Here is a 19,521-nt window from a genome sequence, read left to right as displayed (position 1 = left end):
AGAACTAATAACAGTCAAGCTACGCTGAAGAAGGGTAGGACCCCGAAACATACATGTACGTAGATTACTGTTTTAAAAATAAATAAATAAATGAAAATATTATTTGTTTACGCTCAAAAATATAAAATGGGCAATTCCTAAAAATCCGATCTTCAAGGTGAAGACGCTAACCTCAATATCGTATAAAAAAAAAATCAACAACAGAAGCAACGTATATAGATAAAACATGTGATCGAATAGAATAGATACGCATATACTGGGATAGATGCATAACCATTCAAATCGGTAGAAATAAGACAGAAAAATTGTTGATAGATTTCGAAGATTTAGTAAGAAGAATGTTACAGGGAGAGAAAGAAAAATGGCGGATAAACGTTTCGAATAAAGGAAAAGTTGCAATGAAGATGATGAGAAGGTAAAAGTCTCGAGACGAACACCAACTTTTGATAGTTTATTTTCAATCCCGGCATCCAATTCACCAATTCCCGGAAGCGGTAGATGGGGGGATTGTCCGTTTGTTCCGTTTAATAAACGCCGCTTCGGAACGGTGAGCTGAAGGCGGAATTTACGTCTTGTGAATCAAATAATGAAATTGAGTAAATAAGAACAGCATTTACGTATGTATGTATATATGCATGTATGTATGCGTGTATATCCATGTATGTATGCGTGTATATACATGCATGTATGCGTGTATATGCATGCATGCGTGTATATACATGTATGTATGCGTGTATATACATGTATGTATGCGTGTATGTATGTATGCGTCTGTGTATATGCATGTATATGCGTGTATGTATGCGTGTATATACATGCATGTATGCGTGTATATGCATGTATGCGTGTATATACATGTATGTATGCGTGTATATGCATGTATGTATGCGTGTATATGCATGTATGCGTGTATATACATGTATGTATGTGTGTATATACATGTATGTATGCGTGTATATATGTATGCGTCTGTGTATATGCATGTATGTATGCGTGTATATGCATGTATGTATGCGTGTATATACATGCAAGTATGCGTCTGTGTATATACATGTATGTATGCGTGTATATGCATGTATGTATGCGTGTATATGCACGTATGTTTGCGTGTATATGCACCTATGTATGCGTGTATACGTGTATGCATGTATGTATGCGTCTGTGTATACAAGTACTATGCGTTTCTATGCATGTTTATGTGTGTACACGTGTGTGTACATATTTAGGCTGGTGCATCTGCTACTAGTCTCTCGCTCCTTGACAAGGTTCAAAAGAGAGTCGCAAATCTGATAGGCCCTGAACTGGCATCTAAGCTTCAGCCTCTGTCCCATCGACGAAACTTTGCATCCCTCTGCTTGTTCTACAAGTATTTTAATGGTGAATGCTCTGACGAACTGCAAGCACTTGTGTCCCCCACGACGTGAACACCCTGCACAAACCCGACAGTCTACTAAATCCCACCCCACACTGTAGAGATCCCTATATGTAAAAGATCTTTTTACTCTAGTAGTTTCTTCCCCAGAACCGCTAGACTTTGGAATTCTATTCCAGATCCCTGCTTCCTCAACTCTACTGACGTGCAGAAGTTCAAGTGCAACGTGAACCGACATCTTGGTGCCCAAATCCCTACATATTACCCCAGTAGTTGTTGCCCCTGATAGTATTTCCCTACACCAAAGTGGCAATGTGGCTTGTTTGGGGTGAAAATGTAATAAAAAAAAAAGATGTGAGTCGACTTGGATACTTTTAAGCTTAGTGTTAGAAGATAAACCAATCGCATACGGATTTACTCACGTACATATTTCCGATTACCAAGCTAAGCAGCATAACTCCACTATTTACTGCTGATGTCACATGATGACGGGAATATTTCGACTCTAATAGTTTGTTCTTTACCAACTCATCGCAGTTACAAGTAAAACTCGATCTTGAATAGAAGACCCTTATGTTCCGATAGCAGTATTGTTGAGAGATGTGAACCGGGTTTAAAAATAAACCGGTTTGCTCTGACTCCTAGGCTGACTCCTAGCGGAGTGATGTGAGATACCCGTCTCCCCCTTATTATCTCTTACCCCCTTTTTTGTCGTATTTCCTCTAAAACACTGCTTCACAATACTAAAACCATTTCTGTAAGGTCTGACGAGACTGTTGGATCGTACACATGGTCCAACATCCGAAACATATGTAACCTAACAGATAAAACGGTAATAAAAAAATAAAACACATATTTGCTCTGCAATAGTATTGAGCACTCTCTTCAGGTTTTTACTAATTACCAGTTTTACAATATATATATATATATATATATATATGCATATATATATTGTTAAAACATAATTATTCTACGACTCATAAAAGTGGCCGAATCTAGCTAGATTCAGCCACTCTGATAAGTCGTAAACGACGAAACACGTGTCAGTGAATAATTATATTTAAACAATACATGTGCCACTCCCCATTTGGGAGTACTAAATTGGTCAAAGGAAAAATTATTCCCAACTCGCATTTAGGTAAAAATGCACTTTCGTACAAATAATTGAATTCCTTCCAAAAATATAGCAAAACAAAAACAAAAGACATATGCACATATATATATATATATATATATATATATATATATATATATGTGTGTGTGTGTGTGTGTGTGTGTGTGTGTGCGTGTGTGTACATATATATACATAATTATACATCAACATTTATACATATATATATATATGCATATATATATTTATACATATGTACATATATATATATATATATATATATATATATATAGTAAGTTATAAAATATATATGGCGATTAAGTTACACTGAATATTCCGCGTTTCATCCACTCTAGGACTCTTCAGGCTTATGCGCGAATTCTGTGGTTGTTTGTCGTTTTTATATAAAAACGACAAACAACCACAGAATTCGTATATATATTTTATAACTTACTAACTAGCTCTACCTACGTATTGAGCACTTTTGAAGTAAATACTTAAAGTATACGCATAAATCTATACTTTCGTATATTAATTTTATGTGAGTAAATTAAGTAGTTATATATATATATATATATATATATATATATATATATATATATATATATTTACTATACATCCATGCATGTATATATGTTTACGGGAAATATGCTTATACAATTATATTTCACCCTTTAAACCTGGATGTACGTTAACTACAAAACATGTAAATAAATGACATCATAAAGATGGTGTAACTATCATAAAACGCAATTGCAACTAATCTACCGATAATAACCCTTATCCCCGAGTGGCCATTGGGCCTTGATAAGTGGTGAACTCCATGTAAAAAAAATTTTTTTTTTCTTTTTTATGAGTTTTTATTTTTTTTAATGAGTCATGGCAGAAAAAAATTTAAGAAATTAACATAATAATTATATGCTAGGGGAAAACGTTACTGACAAACTCTTTTACCCATTGACCACGTCATGACTCTGCAAAATGACGTTTTTAAGCACAGATACACGTGTATGATTTGCGAAAAGGGCAACGCGAAAAGTGACCCTCCTAGCAAGAAATGGTTAACAGAATTTTCTTTTTTAATTTTCACATATTATGCGTCCGAGACATCGTTCTTTCAGATGGTACCGGTTTCGACTCGGTCCGATGCAGCTGATAAAAGCTTGTAGCGACATACAAACTCACATAAAAACACACAAATCGAGGTTTGAAATATATATATATATATATATATATATATATATATATATATATAATAAAAGATATATACTACACACACACACCCACATATATATATATATACATATATATATATAATATATATGTATAAGATATATAATGCACACACACACACACACACACACATATATATATATATATATATATATATATATATATATATGTATATGTGTATGTGTGTGTGTGTGTGTGCATGTCTGTGTGCATACCGGTAAGTAAAATTTCAATGACCCCCAAAAATATAGTTTACAATAATTTCGGTTAATATTTTATTTAATTTTTAAAATCTAATTAAGGAAAATGAATACATTTTATTCATTAATGTCTCACGCGTATTTCGCTATAATGATTGAAAGTACTGTATTGTAGCATCATACAGCTTGTCAAAGATAAACAGATATCAGAAACATAAAAAGCACTAAGATCAAAGGGCAAAATAAAAAGGCAGAATGCTATAATTTAATGTCTCCCCCAGGCTGCTATACCCGTTCGTATTTATTGCATACATCAGCCAACCAAAACTTTTTCAGAAAGAACCTGAATGTACTCATATTTATTACATGAAATAAATATATGTAGGCAGTTTTATTTTAAACTTCTGCTGATGCTTTAATTGCATGTGTATAAATCATGTTGCGGGGGAATTGGGATTTTCGACAAAGCGTTGTATAGGAATCTACCCGAAACCAATTTATAGACAACGCCTCGTTTTTTATGTGATCTTCAATCAGTTCTCACAGAACGAATAGCAAACATTGAAGCTGAAACAATTGTATTACACTTGTAAAAGACACCTTTCTTTTAATGCAAAAATGTTTGACCCCATTTCGTAGGCCAGTAATTTTGACAATTTTCGTTGGAATGACCTCAAATTTTCACAGTTTGTGTAGAAACGTTTCAAGTTTTTGGGTGTAACGTTTGACATTTCTACCTTCTCAGGTTAAGAAATGCCGTTTACTTAAAAAGAAAAGGCATTTTGCGTGTTAGAGTATGCTCGGACTCAGTCACTGAAGACAGTGCAGCGTTCCTTCTTCACAAATTTTGCAAAGAAGGCACCAACTGCAACAGAAATTAGGACATGGCACCAAAAATTTAAAGAAATGGGCTGCTTATGTATACCTAAATCGCCAAATGCTTCAAAATTGGCTAATGGATCAACTCATAGAAAATGAAGACGGAAGTTTCATTTGTCAGCAGGATGGGGGTCCACTTCACTGGAAGCTCACTGTACGAATCTACCTCAGAGAGATTCTGCCAGTAAATAAATAGAGATAGTAAAGAAAACGATTTGCTTCTGAAATGGCCACCACGATCGATCAACCTTTCTCCGTGTGATTTTTTCATCTGGGGTTATATGAAACGACTAGTCTTCGTACCTCCTCTTCCAACTAACATTTAAGAACTGAAACAGAATTACAACTGCACTGGAAACTGTTATCGATGGCACAAGCTCGAATACCGGCTCGGCGTGTTCAGAGTCACAGGCGGTGCTCATATTAAACATTTATGAAAATCTGTTATAGAACCAACAAATATTTGTACTTTTCTTTGTAAATTTAATCAATAAAACTTATGGCCTTCAACATAAAGTGTATTTAGTTTCATTAAGATCCACCAAATAGTTTCCGAGATATGTGCATTTAGAATAGGGTCAACCATTTTGGAACACCTTGTACATAATTGGGACATAGGTCTTAAAAAGTAAGACTTAATGGAATGCGAATTAAAATAAAACGAAACTTACGTGATGCTTCTGGTGTCTGAAAAGAAAGAAAAATAAAATAGTTTATTTAGTGGCATTTATTGTACAACCGCATGCATCAAAGTATGTGAACAGGCAAAGATCAACGAAATAGAATATGCATATATAAACACGCACACATATATTAAACGTTTCAAAATCACAAGAATATACAGTTAATTCACATTCATATTGTTTAAATTACTTTGTCTTACACGTATTTCATTAAATGGCATAAGCCAAACAAATCATCAGAGACTTTACATTAGTTTATCAAAGAAAAAAATATACAGTTTTTTTCATATTCATTGATAAACCGTTTAATTTTAAGATAACTTTATTGAATGTATACATTATAAACGTATAATTGTGTTAAGGAAAACGCGCGCGCACACACACCCATGCATATATATATATATAGAGAGAGAGAGACAGACAGACAGACAGAGAGAAAGAGGTGAGAAGGTGTGTGTGTGTGTGTGTGTAGTTCCAAAAGGATGAGGTAGCAGTTGTTGAAAATCACAAGTATGAGAGTTCAATGCGAAGCAAAGCATAGATAAGTGTTAAAAGAAAAAGTCCAGCACAAACTTAGCTCAATCCTATTATAAATTTATCTCGACACTTTTAAGTCAGCTACAGACAAGACTAGCTCGTCTCGTCTGATGAGGCCTGCACTAATTTGAAAGTATGTTTAATGGAATTGGGATAAGTATGTGTTGGATCTTTTTAAACCTTCACACACACACCCACACACACACACACACACACACACACCCACACACCCACACACACATATATATATATATTATTTTTATTGTCATCGGAATCTGTAAGATCGCCCATTTTTTTAATCAAATCGATTGATTGCATACTTTAGTTGGGGGCCCATCGCAGTGTACTGGGAGAATGCCTCGCCACAGTGACTTAGATTCACAATACATTGTAGTTTACATTGCACTGTAGAGAACATACTGTTCATTTTATAAAGTTATTTTATATAGTGGCTTGAATTAAAGTTTAAAATGCTAAAGTCAAGTATCATGTTTCAATTATGCTCTAAACAGAAAGATTCATTTCAAACGCGCCCCTGTTATATAAAAAAACAACTCTTGATTTTTTATGCCGAGCCTTTCTACTTGTGTTGTAATAAAACTTCTCAAATGCACTTGTGATGTTAGGCTGTATAAGGGTGTTAACCTTTGTCAAAATAGTCTGTCCCTTCTTTCATCTGAGTTTAGATACTTATCGAATACATTCCGATACAAAACCTATCTAAGAACACTGTATGGTACGTAAAGTACATTTGTGTAACATTTCATAAAAATTGGACCAGCTGTTGTGGTGTCTATTGGGAACGCACAAACAAAAGTTTTTTTTTATATAATAGATAGATAGGTAGGTAACACAAAAAGCTCAGAAAGCCAAAAAAAATTGGGAGAGCTAAAGAAAGCTTGTTGCCAGGTCATCTTTGGAGGCTGAACGATTATTCAAAAGGAATAGATGCTAAAATATATCTTGATGGAGCCAGATGTAACATCTTCCATGGCTAGTTGGAACTTTTTAACGAAGCTCTTACCTCATATTCTAATAAGAATCCATCTACTAATGCACATATGCATATCTTCAGTTGTATGAATAGATTGTCATGTCATTGACAAATCATCAGAAACTTTACATTAGTTCATCAAAGAAGAAAATATCCATTTTTTTCATGTTCATTGAGATTTATAAACCGTTGAATTTTAAGATAACTTTATTAAATGCATACATTATAAACGCAAAATTGTTTTAAGGAAAACGCACACACACACATGCATATATACATTGATTTGTTAGACAATTGTAAAATACAGGATGATGACCCAAAGCAATGCCACTAATTAAATCTATATATATATAAAAGCGAAAATGTATGTATGTATGTATGTGTTTGCTTTTTCTGTATGTCTACAAAAGGCTTTTTTCAGAAAAGCGGTCGGTCCGTTCACAACTTTTAAAAACTTTTTATATCACATAAAAATCGTAATATCTCACAGTTAACAACGAAGCTCGCCTGTCTATTTAATTTGCTCGATTTCGGGAAGATAAATATTCAACATTTGTCGCTCGCCGCATGTGGGTTAGTCTTTTTCCTATAACAGCTTGGGAAAATAAAAAAAAGCGTTCCACAGTAACTGAAATACTATCCCGCAGTCAAACTTGACCTCATTAACTCATTAAAACGGGCACCTTCCAAATCCAAGTAATTAAATAAATTCGAACGCGTTTCTGTTAGCATCTCGCGGTGGGGCAATGGTTAACGTCGCACTTTTTTTTTTTCTTTTTCCTACTTTCCAGCTGAATACAATAAGGCCGTCTTCAAGTCCAATATAAACAAGTTCTTGATCAGCCGTCTCCCTTAAGTAATCCAATTTACCAAATTTACACTTCTAACGATACTATCATATTGTCCCTTTGACTACTGTGCACTCATTAACTCTCATCCTCGAGTGGCCTTTGGGCCTTGATAAGTGGTGATTCCTTTGTAAAAAAAAAAGTACTTGTAAAACAGACACAAGGGTGCAATATTGCTGACGTGGGCGGAGGTTGGTTGTTAATGCGTGATTTAAGGCTAATTAAATTCCTTGAAAGTGTTCGACTAAACTTTCTTCTCTGATACCTTTTTATAAGAAACATTTTTTAAATCACATTTTTTTTTCTAAGAAAATCAAAACAAACACTATAGGAAACAACTACACGTAATGTTTTTTTCCATACTTTGTGTTCCTAAAATCATACAGAATTTTCATGAATAATAAAATTTCTTTCTAAGAACACTCCATCTATTAAAATCTATATAGCTTCCCTGCACATTACAACATTGTCGTCTTAAAATCGAATGTAAACAAATACTTCCGTTTGAGGAAGCACCTTGTTTTGGAAATCTTCTAGGACTGACTTTTACTTCCGGTCTATAATGGAAGACTTATACCCAATCGGTTGCTAAGCTCATTGGAAAAAATGTTTAGATCATTCTACCACTAACAATGCAAGTCTCCAACTATATAAGAGTCAGATACTAAAACGAAACACAAATATCACATCTGCGAAAGCATAACTCAGAGCAATCTTTTTTTGTTTTGGCAAAGCACAAAATTGATTTCGAAGTATAGTGGGAGAGATCTCTTCTTTCCTCTACTACATCTTCTCACGGAAGAGACTCTACTCCATCGTAATTTCTAGAGAAAGTGCTCGACTGAATTCCAATCTCCGGTCCCATCTTAAAAAACATTCATGGCAAGAACTCGTCTTCTACCACAATTGAAAACAAAAGAGACTTTCCATTTTTTTCACTAGTAATTAAACTTTATTCATTCCATTAATTATTCCCAATCCTCTCATAATAATATTCTTCATCACTCAACTGAAAATCCATTTATCTCATAACTTTTATCCTCGAGTTCTGGCCTTCATAAATGACAATTCATTTTAAAAAAAAGAGGTGACTCAAAATAAAGCATTTATATGGGACTTATGTATTCGAATTGTTATTATATACGGCAAATGTTATTCGTCTTTGAAGCGCAAATTCTCCCAAGTAAAAGTCCAAATTAAATTTACACACTTGCCAAAAAAAAAAAAAAAAACGTTTTAGTATTTATCGTTAATTGTTGCGTAAAACACAAATGGTGTTCTTCGTAATTAGAATGGTCATAGAGGCGTGATGTTGCTTTCTTTAACGTGATGGTGCTTTCTTAACTTCCGCCTTTGCGCAAATGCGCCATTTTCTCTGTGGTGAAAAAAAAATGTCGAGAAATAAGCTTGCAATTTAACTGTAAAAATGGAAAAGAAAGCTGATTTTATTTCTATTTTAAAAAATGTCACACCTCAATATCCATCCTTATACGACACGTTTTATTACCATTAGTTGTCTACCTACCGACAAAAGGAGGCTGGACCTACAAATTCACACTTGTCCGCTCGTCCGTTTGTCCGTTCGTCTGTCCGCACTTTTCTCAATAATTACGTCTTGGAAATTTTGAAATTTTACACAAACATTAAACATGATCTGAGTAAAAAAGTAACAGAAGGGATTTTCCTGGAAATCTTCGATCGCCCCCCCCCAGAGGTGCCTTTCGGGTTAAAATGACTAAAATTGACACTTTTGTGCTTATTAAAAAAAAATTCCACAGCGACATCTTTCATGTGTAATATATTGCTGCCGTCCATTCTGTGGACGTTCAGTGTGAATGGATCCTCCGAGATATCATTGTAGCCCTTTTGTTAAAACTGTAAAAGTGTGTACCTAAGTAATCTGGTTAATGTAGTGTCAGAATCTATTTGGTTATTACGGTTTGTCTCCAATATCCTTACAGGAAGCTGTGGCAAATTTTTATTGTATGAACGTCCGATGCATACAGAAACCCCACGATACCATCTTTAGACAGAACAGAATAATAAAAATATACAATACAATGAAGAAGCGTTACAGGGAATGAAGAACAATGAAGCTGCATATCTACAAGTTCTACACACCCATCACGCACCCTCTCCCATTGTCTCATCGCCCCCCCCTGCAAAAACAAGTGATACCAAAGAGCCGAGAAGGGTTAGGGAGGATGGAAAGACCGAGGAGAGAGTGCTGACCAGACCTCCGCTGGACAAGCGCGAAGAGAACTGGGATTTTGGGGAGGCTTAGTGCCACTCAAATTCCAGTATAGACCAATGGCCGCTGCCAGCGAGAAATCAATGGTGGGAGGCTGTTGCGATGACGCAAATTTATTTGCAAATGCTATCGGAGGTGGAGATAGCTGGACGTCTGGGGAGACTTGTTGTCACTCAGCTTCCAGAGAACACCACAGGTTTCCAACCAGATCTCTGATTATGTGTGAAAGCTCCATGTGAGCCAATAATAATAATAATAATAATAATAATAATAATAATAATAATAATAATAATAATAATAATAAATACAATATCTGCATGAATTAAAATATAATATTTAAGCGTATTTCACGACCGAAGAACGCCGCGCAGTCTGCTAGTTCAAGTAGATAAAGGCGATATTTTAATGGAACGTTTATTGTTAATAAAAAGGGAGACAGAACTTAATTATTAATAGGGCTATGACAACAGCATATTCTTTTCATTGTTTTGACTCTCGGATGTGTATCCGTTGATATCTTATATGCTTTTATATAAAGTGATGTGGTTCTCGGTTGGTTCTGTGACTAACTGTGTTGGATATATACTCGAGAGTCAAAACAATAAAAAGAATATGCTGTTGTCATAGCCCTAATTATTAATGACCAAAGTCCGGAGCGAAAATCCATGTCAAATTCAGAACCCATTAGGTTCTATTATCCTATGAATAAAACACCAAATATTTTTTTCGTATGAGATAATATTTTTAAAACTGCATAATATATGATACTGCTCATGCAGAATCATCATCATGACGGGCTCCTCCTTGCCCGGATCAATGTGACTCTTCCTCTCCAGAGTTTCCTGTCTTCCATCAGCTGCCTCAGATCTCCAGGTTCACAGTTGGCGTCGTGTGCTATTTGCTGGATGTGCGTGAATCTAGGTCGTCCTTTGCTTTGCGCGTCCATGTCGTGGTGTCCATAGCAATACATCACTCACCAATTCATGCTTGCTCCTCAGACAATGCCCAGAAAATCGTAGGCGTCTTTATCTGATGGTATTAGATATGGCAGGTAGGTTGCCATAAAGTTGCTGCTTCGTGAGATGATTTTGCCAATATATATTTAATACTGTTCGTAGCACACGGGTGTATGTGCTGTCTAGTTTTCTTTCCAATCTTTTGGTGAGTGTCCAGGTTGTAGCACCGTAAACAAGGACAGACTCTACCACTGTCCTGAAGAACTGCTTTTCAGTTTGTTAGTTAGTCCCGAAGCCCATACTGAACGTAGCCCATCCAATGCGGTCCATGCTTTTGAGATGCGAATTTCGATATCTCTCTCAGTGGAAACTATGTTGCTGCCCAGATACGTAAACTCAGCAACTTCTTTCAGTGTTGATCCAACCAAAGCCCTGATCTCTCCTTTCACATTGAAAGTCATAAACTTTGTCTTATCCGCATTTATGTGGAGACCAATGTCATTTACAGACTTTTCTAGCTTACGTAACAGTGTTTGCGCATCAGCAGTGTTGTTCGCGAACAAAGCAATATCGTCTGCGTAATCTGCATCAGTTATGTGTGCTGATTGATGACGTCTGTTTCTGGATTCATTTAGGGTGAAGCCTAGCATGTCGTGTATATCAACAGAGGTGCGAAGTACTAAGTCAAGACAGACAATGAAAAGAAAAGGGGCAAGAGTATCTTCTTGTAGAACCCCAGTGCGGATGTCGAAAAAATCAGTGTCCCCATCTGGGGACCTGACCATTGCTCGAGTGTGCTCATATAGCATCATGACAGCATGAATGACTTCATTTGGAATGCCATATGCTTTTAATATGCTGGCCATTTTTCCTCTATGTACAGAGTCGAATGCTTTGGAGAAATCTACAAAGATCATTACTGCCTCAATGTTTTTGGCTTTGACTCCTTCAATTAGTCTCCTAACAGTAAGTATTTGACTAGTAGTAGAGCGATTCCTTCTAAATCCATTTTGGTTCTTTCTGAGTACTTCTTCGATCTTTGGTTGGATACAGCTGAGAAGCATGGCATTGTAGATTTTGCTGCAATTGGATATGATAGTTCTACTTACTGCATAATTACTCTAAAGAAAGGATAAAATGCATGTGTAGTCATCAACTTGTGTTCGAGAGTTTTGGAACTTTTTTAAAAATTGTGAAATTGACTAAAATTCTACTTATTCCATGGGCCCTGCATAGGACCTTAAACTATATCCGATGGTGAGGCCCCAGCTTGCGGGCTTTGGGGAGTGTGGAACCACCCTTTAAGTGGTAGTACCTGTTAGGGTCTCAACTATGGGTTCAATAGAAAATGATAGAAAATGAAAAAAATAACAAATATATTCTATTAAAAATGTTTTTCTTACAAAATCACCGGATCCGGCATTAAAGAACCTGAAAAGGGTTGATATGTCGTAAAACAAAAACAACCTACTAACAACAACTTATTCAATGATACATGCACTTATATAAATGAGTTTGCAATAGCAAGCCACTTAATTATTACAATAAGCAATTTAACTCTTTGTGTAAACTGCTTTGCTCCTTACAATAATGTGGGCATTTACTCTTGAATGTATGGTATCTTGATTTCCAATATATATTACATGTACCAAATGTCCCATTTATACACAGCAGAACGATAAAACTGTCGCTCTAGAAAAATCGACATGATTCCATTTCCGTTTGATGAAAACAGGTTTTCTGTTTTCTTTCTTTTTTCTTGCAGACTATGTGATAGTTGGCCAATTGTGTACACATCCTAAGACCGATAAGAGCCTTCTATTACGTCTTAAAGTGACACAATGTTCAACGAGAGAGATCGGAGATTCGCCGCTGTACAACTCATGCTCTCTACCGATCTAAGTTATGACAACGGAACCATTGCCAGTACCCTCAAAATGCAAATCTGAACGCTCAACGAAGTTTCCGGCCACGATTATGGTCTTTAGTGTGGTTTAAAGTAAGGGCCACATCATGCCATCTCACATCTTCGAAGTCGGCTGGAAGGTGTACCTGGATGTGCTGAAGTTTGTACTGATCTCCTGGTGCAATCAGCTGGCCGCTGGAAGACCCTGGGTATGGCAGTAGGACTCGACGTCAGCCCACAAGTCCAGGAGTGCTACGACTTTATACCCTTCTCTCACTGCCCCTCCTCCTCTGACCTGAACCAGCTGAATTACTTGGTTTTTGGTCACACGTCGAGAAAATCACCAGCATAATCTCCCAAAACACCAAAACCAGCCTGATCGTCACCATCAGTCGAGTATTCACCGAACTTTCGCCGGCGCTTGTGGAAAAGGCATGCTCCCACTTCCGGACCCGTATTGAGACAGTGACTGAAGCTGAAGGCGACTACATTGAATAGATATCAGCTCTACTACATAATCAAGTTACCTGAATTGATTTTTTCGATAAAAGTTTTAAAATAAATCTTTAGTGGTGTTTTCTTTAGGGCGTCAAATTAATCGTAGAAGAGTCAATATCTCGCTTTCTAAATCTATTAATTTGTTCCTTTCATCTTGTGTATTTTAACCCATTTTTAGTCTTTACACAAAATTCCAAGTCAGTAGTAAAAATATTGACACCCTGACACTTAATCTAATATATAAACGTCTATATGTTTATCTGTCGGTCGGTCTGTCTGTCTGTCTCCATATTTTAAAACTCTATCTCCTCCGAAACAGAGCGGTGCTAGGGGCCTTAAGTTATTGGATTTTTACGAGCCGTTCTTTTATGGGTCTTCAGCAGGTTAAAATTATTTTTAAGGAGGTCAAAAATGGGTCATAATGGAAAAAAAATCGTTAAATATGTTGTACATTCACCTCAGTTTATGTTTTAATTTTTTAATCATTAATCTGCTTTAATGAGTGTCACATTGGTACAGTGGTAACGCCATCAATATTAAATGGCACAGTTTCGATTTCGATTCTAGCTGATGGCATCTTAGATATTGTTTTTTTTTCATTTTTGAAATCACTACTCTATAATAATATATAGGAAATCTCGACAAATTAAAATATCATATTTAAGCGTATTTACGCTCGGGCAAAGCCGAGCGCTTCCCCTGCGATAGTAGGTTTATATATACTTTTCTACGGGAAAGTCCATATAGTAAAATGGTTGAAGCTATTCTATTACAACTGTTATATATAAATACTTTATTTTTAAATGTGTGTGTTCTGTTCCCCCCTTCTTTTATCTCAGTCTCTCTCTTTGGTTTTGACATTAAAATTACTCTCTTCTCTTCTCTAATATCGTGCATCACAATTGTCACCTATCCTTACTTAGCTTTCCGCCATAGCCGCTTTCTTTTGTAATTCTGGCTTACACACGTATAACTCTGGTGGGAACACTAATAATGTCACATTTGCGATTTCTTAATTATTTTGTACAAAGAAAATGATTCCAAGTTTTCACTTCTTTCAATTACCGTTTTTTTTTATTTTTTTTTTTTTTTTGTTATCAACTCTAAAAATACGAGGCGTTATTGACTCGTTTACTTCGTAAATATACGATTTACATTTGAAAACAGTGACAGATATTTTCCCTCGGCGCAAACAGATAGTAAATAAAGGAAAGGAAAGGTAAAGAATTACTTTGATTCTACATTTTATAAATAACCCTAATACGGCAGTGAAAAGTTAAATAATAAAAGGAAAGAATCTTTACATCAGAATTATTATCGTATATTCTGAAACTTGCTAAATAATTTGGACAAAGAGAGCATTTACAGCTAGTATGTTTGGATTATTTTGGATTACACAAAATATTTCTGAATGTAATATTGTCAATGTTAATTCTTTCTACAATTTAAGTGTAATATTGTCAATGTTAAGTCTTTCTACAATTTAAGTGTAATATTGTCAATGTTAATTGTTTCTACAATTCAAGTGTATTATTGTCAATGTTAATTCTTCCTACAATTTAAGTGTAATATTGTCAATGTTAATTCTTTCTACAATTCAAGTGTAATATTGTCAATGTTAATTCTTTCTACAATTCCAGTGTATTATTGTCAATGTTAATTCTTTCTACAATTCAAGTGTATTATTGTCAATGTTAATTCTTTCTACAATTCAAGTGTAATATTGTCAATGTTAATTCTTTCTACAATTCCAGTGTAATATTGTCAATGTTAATTCTTTCTACAATTCAAGTGTAATATTATCAATGTTAATCCTTTCTACAATTTAAGTGTAATATTGTCAATGTTAATTGTTTCTACAATTTAAGTGTAATATTGTCAATGTTAATTCTTCCTACAATTTAAGTGTAATATTGTCAATGTTAATTCTTTCTACAATTCAAGTGTATTATTGTCAATGTAAATTCTTTCTACAATTCAAGTGTAATATTGTCAATGTTAATTCTTTCTACAATTCAAGTGTAATATTGTCAATGTTAATTGTTTCTACAATTTAAGTGTAATATTGTCAATGTTAATTCTTTCTACAATTTAAGTGTAATATTGTCAATGTTAATTCTTTCTACAATTCAAGTGTAATATTGTCAATGTTAATTCTTTCTACAATTCCAGTGTATTATTGTCAATGTTAATTCTTTCTACAATTCAAGTGTATTATTGTCAATGTTAATTCTTTCTACAATTCAAGTGTAATATTGTCAATGTTAATTCTTTCTACAATTCCAGTGTAATATTGTCAATGTTAATTCTTTCTACAATTCAAGTGTAATATTATCAATGTTAATCCTTTCTACAATTTAAGTGTAATATTGTCAATGTTAATTGTTTCTACAATTCAAGTGTATTATTGTCAATGTTAATTCTTCCTACAATTTAAGTGTAATATTGTCAATGTTAATTCTTTCTACAATTCAAGTGTAATATTGTCAATGTTAATTCTTTCTACAATTCCAGTGTATTATTGTCAATGTTAATTCTTTCTACAATTCAAGTGTATTATTGTCAATGTTAATTCTTTCTACAATTCAAGTGTAATATTGTCAATGTTAATTCTTTCTACAATTCCAGTGTAATATTGTCAATGTTAAATCTTTCTACAATTCAAGTGTAATACTATCAATGTTAATCCTTTCTACAATTTAAGTGTAATATTGTCAATGTTAATTGTTTCTACAATTCAAGTGTATTATTGTCAATGTTAATTCTTCCTACAATTTAAGTGTATTATTGTCAATGTTAATTCTTTCTACAATTCAAGTGTAATATTGTCAATGTTAAGTCTTTCTACAATTTAAGTGTAATATTGTCAATGTTAATTCTTTCTACAATTCAAGTGTATTATTGTCAATGTTAATTCTTTCTACAATTTAAGTGTAATATTGTCAATGTTAATTCTTTCTACAATTCAAGTGTAATATTGTCAATGTTAAGTCTTTCTACAATTTAAGTGTAATATTGTCAATGTTAATTCTTTCTACAATTCAAGTGTATTATTGTCAATGTTAATTGTTTCTACAATTTAAGTGTAATATTGTCAATGTTAATTCTTTCTACAATTTAAGTGTAATATTGTCAATGTTAATTCTTTCTACAATTCAAGTGTAATATTGTCAATGTTAATTCTTTCTACAATTTAAGTGTAATATTGTCAATGTTAATTCTTTCTACAATTCAAGTGTAATATTGTCAATGTTAAGTCTTTCTACAATTTAAGTGTAATATTGTCAATGTTAATTCTTTCTACAATTCAAGTGTATTATTGTCAATGTTAATTGTTTCTACAATTTAAGTGTAATATTGTCAATGTTAATTCTTTCTACAATTCAAGTGTAATATTGTCAATGTTAAGTCTTTCTACAATTCAAGTGTAATATTGTCAATGTTAATTGTTTCTACAATTCAAGTGTATTATTGTCAATGTTAATTGTTTCTACAATTTAAGTGTAATATTGTCAATGTTAATTCTTTCTAAAATTCAAGTGTAATATTTTCAATGTTAAGTCTTTCTACAATTTAAGTGTAATATTGTCAATGTTAATTGTTTCTACAATTCAAGTGTATTATTGTCAATGTTAATTGTTTCTACAATTTAAGTGTAATATTGTCAATGTTAATTCTTTCTACAATTTAAGTGTAATATTGTCAATGTTAATTCTTTCTACAATTCAAGTGTAATATTGTCAATGTTAATTCTTTCTACAATTCAAGTGTAATATTGTCGGGGTATAATCATGTATAGGTGCGTCCCCTTGTGCTTAGATTGAATTAGAGTGTATGTATGTTTATGTATACGTGTCACAGTCATCTATATCACGTGTGTGTATGTATGTGTGCTCGTGTATGACTGTCTAGGAGTTTGATCGTCTAATCTAGAGTTTGTAGTTTACGTATGAACATTTAATTACACTTCCTATTTACAATGCCTCCCCACGAGGACAGAGTTAGACACCAGGGTCGGTTTTTAACGTGGAGAAAAGGAACAAAAATAAAAATTGCCTTAGTTGTGGAGGATCTCTTCTCAACTGAAAGAGAACAAGAAATTGAAGTGTAGTATCTGAAGAACAGCTACTACACTTTGCGATATTATTTTTTTATTCAAAAGAAAAAATACAATTGGGAAGATCAACAAAAAATTTAGACACAATGCTAACTCAAAAAGAAGGTGGATGGTGAGGTTGGTTGGTTCATCTCGTGTCTAGTAGAAATCTTTAAAGATTTCTCTCTCGGCCAGCATCTTTTATCATGGTTACCCTTTTAAATGCATACTTATGTGTATGTGGTAGAGGGGGGTTGTTCCTACTTAAAGCCAATTTTAAAACATTTTTTATTTATATTTAAAAAAAAATCATATACTACACTTAGCCCGAGCATTTAATTACAGACCAAAAATATACATAAATACATTCACAACTCAAAGGACGAATAACACTTATTTGGAGTTTCAACATCTGGTCAATCGAGAAAATAGCTGCTCTATCTTTGGTCTTGTGTGATGGAAAGCTGCAATGGAAACATTTCTCAAAAATTGACAGAGCCTAGGGTTTTTTTTCCGGATACTTTTTATTCTAGTGTGATTTTTCCCCTTTTGGAAAGTTGCAACGCTGATTCTGACTATCGCCATTCCTGACCCACCCATCTTTACTTAGAAACATCACGATCCGAAGACCGTCTGTCCTCTCGACTCCGACTGACTCACCTAATTTTTACGTTTCTCAAAAATACCATCTCCTCTTCTAAATGGTGTCATTTTATACGTTGCTAATGATCACTTGATGTTTTTACATGTCATTATTTCTAAGTTGTCAACAAAATTGTAACGATAACATTTTAAAGTTACATTATTTAATTTTTATTATTGTAAAACATATTTTAGCTGATAAAACTTTTCGGCTTGAATTATCATGATAAACGTCGACTATCACATCTTTCAGCATTGCGCGGCCCACTTTTAATTTAGTATATTTGGTAATATTAACTTAAACCTATTCCTGACATGTCCATCAAGTTCTAGTCATGAATATCCAACAGTCTTTGTTTAGTCGTCATTCAATAAGCACATCTGGATACGATATAGAAACTCTTCAATAAGTATCATCCTCTTTGCATAGTCCAGATTTGCTATGGTCTCCAGTTCGAGGATAATCTGGCGGTAGTCTTAATGGGCATTATCTTTCAGAGATAAAAATCAGGGGATGTTAAGATTCGATAAGTGTGAAGCTCATAAAGGCTCACATCTAATGATTAGGCAATAAACAAGCATGCAGGATTGTCAAAAACACTTACACATTTGTAATTCTGAAATAATTGTTTTAGTTTTTTTCCCGGAATTTTTTCAAGTTGTACATACATAATCACATAAAACAAAAAGAAAATATCATTTTCACAGGATCTGCAGTTAGTCTACATTTTCTATTAATACAGCCCGCTCCTAGCTGTCGGTCCACCCTTGTCTAGACGTCTGTTCGCTCTGGTGGTCAATCCTCAACTCCCTGAATCTCTCCAAATCTAACTACATCACGTGTTCACCCACGTCACCTAATTACGTGTCTCAGACCAACCTAATGTTTCCATCTAGTTATTTGTTTATCCAAATCCAAAAGAATGTTTACATCTATTTTCTATTTTCGCATTCCTTTTGCGATTTACACGTCAATCATTTCTTCCTCGATTTAATTGTTTATTCTTCTAATCATAACAACTGATCCAGCGAGCATCCGTCGCTCAAATCAATTAATAAGAATACAATAACAATAATAATAATGTTTTGAACATTGCTCCCGCTTGCCACAGTTAACAGATAATACGCTATGATCACAGCCTAAAGGGTCATAACATTACAGTAGCATTATATTATTATTATTATTATTATTATTATTATTATTATTATTATTATTATTATTATTATTTATATATTAATACGATAGCGTGTGTGTTATTTTCTGTGGCATATATCCGGGTCGTTTAACTGTTATTTACTTCCATTTCTTGTAAAT

General features: G+C 34.0%; 1 protein-coding gene across 4 annotated transcripts in view; it reads right to left on the bottom strand.

The window, feature by feature from the left end:
- LOC145249747 (putative amine oxidase [copper-containing]) overlaps nt 1-19,521 on the bottom strand; it is an 845,813-nt gene that overhangs the window by 353,924 nt on the left and 472,368 nt on the right. For all 4 annotated transcript variants that reach the window (XM_080111658.1, XM_080111661.1, XM_080111659.1 and 1 more), the window contains one exon: nt 5,467-5,482. The gene's annotated coding sequence lies outside the window, so the exon portion shown is untranslated. The remainder of the gene's footprint in view (nt 1-5,466; nt 5,483-19,521) is intronic.

The sequence above is a fragment of the Euprymna scolopes genome, chromosome 28, assembly GCF_053919585.1.
Source record: "Euprymna scolopes isolate OS-2025 chromosome 28, ASM5391958v1, whole genome shotgun sequence".
NCBI classification, from domain to species: Eukaryota; Metazoa; Mollusca; class Cephalopoda; order Sepiida; family Sepiolidae; genus Euprymna; species Euprymna scolopes.
This window is presented reverse-complemented; position numbering and strand designations above follow the sequence as displayed.